The following is a 2,169-nucleotide window of genomic DNA, read 5'->3' on the forward strand; positions in this document are numbered from 1 at the left end:
AAGGATCCCTCGGGTTTGCTACCGCCTTGACTTTGGACACGTTGCCGAGCCATGCTGTGCTGTTTTCTATAGCAAGTGAAGATAACCATAGCACCACCTCACAGGGCTCCTGTGAAGACTAATGTGAAACCCTAGCAACGGCGCCCGGGACTTATTGGGCACCCGGGAAACAGTCCCTGAATGACTCAATCAATCCATCACTCGTTGGTCCGAGAACCTCGCCCCCAACACTCACGCCCACGGCCCGTGTCACTCGACCCCTACAGGGCGCTCAGCCACCACCCCGCCAACAAACCCTTCGCCATCTCTGCCTCCCCCTCACTTCACCGACAAAAGCCTGAAACCTCAGGGGCGGATGACAACGGCCAGCACCAATTAGAAGCGGCCCTCCCGGGTCAACTGAGCACTTCCGCCTCCCGTCAGCCCCTGGGAACGCGAGGTCGCGGCATAGCGCACACGCGTGACTCGACGTGGGGTCGGGGGCCACCGATGACAATGGGCAACATGGCGCCGTTCAGGGAATGTGGTTCTCACAGTGCTCGCTCAGAGGCAAGAGGGAGCGACGAGAACGTGCGACGATTTCCACCGGCGTCCCTGGGTGGCGAGAGGCCAGCAGGCTTGGCGCGGACTTTCCAGGGGCCTGACTACTGCCGCGGCGAGGCCCAAGCCCCCTCTCCCAGTTCGTTGTCCTGCGCCCCTGGGAGTTCGCCCCCCTAAATTGCCAAAGCCACGCTTTCCGCTATCTTCTGCTCCTGGGAATTAAGAAAACAGTCGCGCCTCTGGCGTCATTAGCGGCACTAGGGCGCCGCCATCTAAGGGCGGGGCGGGGCGTCCGGAGCCCTGGGCGTGGCTCAGAGAGTCCTGAGAGCAGAGGTCTGGCTTATTAGGGAAAATGGCCTGAAGGAGGGGCTTTGGGGTTGGGCCTCCAGGCCACCAACCTCTCGGAATCTTCACTAACAAATGGAGGGACTCCAGACTCTCTGGGAAAATCTGGGTTTTGCTTCTTGGGAAATTAATTGTAAAGTAGCAGAGAACAGTTCTCTCTGAGAATGCCAGCCAGTGGCAACATGGCTTGCTACAAAGGCCTGTGGTGTCCTGGAGGAAAGTGTATTGTTTCCTGTCAAGGTCTGGAGGAGAGAGGCCAAATGTGTTCTCTGTGCTTACTGTGCCTGCCTGGTCACCAAGCAGTCCTCCTCTGGTCAGGCATGGCAGGGTCTTAGCCCCAGTACGTGCAATTCCTTCTGTGCTGGAGCCAGCTACTGTTCATAGGTGTCAGTGTCAAAGATGATAGTCAAACTTGAACATGTTTCCTTTTCTTTTTTTCCTTTCTCCTCTGAGGTTACTCATTCCCCAGGTGATTTGTGTGAGTCACAGCCCAACCGCAAACTCGGTTGACATGGGAGAAGTGACTTTGTCTCTTCTGCAGAAATCTCAGGGAAAGAGCCTGTTTTCCCTTGCGTTTGGGGGTAATGAATTATCACCCTTTCAGGATTTCAGGTGTATGTGTAAACGATAGCCAGTATTAGAGATACCAACCTGTTTATTTCTAGAGGAGAGGTGAACTGATAACCTCTTCAGAGATCACAATCACTAAGCAAGAGTTAATAGTGTTAGTGTGACTGTGTCCTGAGAACAGCAGAGAAATTCCAAGCTGCAGAAGCACCTGGTCTGTAGCCTTGACCAGTCTCTCTCTCTATGTCCTAATTCTAGAGGAACAGGTATGCACAGAAGGAGCAGGGGCTCATTCTTTGATTGGGACATACTAAAGGTGAAAAGCAATCTGACATAGTGTTGAGGAATTAAGAAACACGCAAAAGTATTCTTCCAATCCACACACTGCCCGGGTTTTGGGGATCTACTAATCTATTGGAGAAGAAGGCTTAAAGTCGGCTCGGCGCCTATAGCTCGACCGGCTAGGGCGCCAGCCACGTACACCTGAGGTGGCGGGTTCGAATCCCCAGCCTGGACCCGCCAAACAACAATGACGGCTGCAGCCAAAGAATGGCCGGGCGTTAGGGCGCCAGCCACGTACACCTGAGGTGGCGGGTTCGAGTCCCCAGCCTGGACCCGCCAGACAACAATGACGGCTGCAGCCAAAGAATGGCCGGGCGTTGTGGCGGGCGCCTGTGGTCCCAGCTACTTGGGAGGCGGAGGCAGGAGACTCGCTTG

The sequence above is a fragment of the Otolemur garnettii genome, unplaced genomic scaffold, assembly GCF_000181295.1.
Source record: "Otolemur garnettii isolate 467f Iridium unplaced genomic scaffold, OtoGar3 scaffold00153, whole genome shotgun sequence".
NCBI classification, from domain to species: domain Eukaryota; kingdom Metazoa; phylum Chordata; class Mammalia; order Primates; family Galagidae; genus Otolemur; species Otolemur garnettii.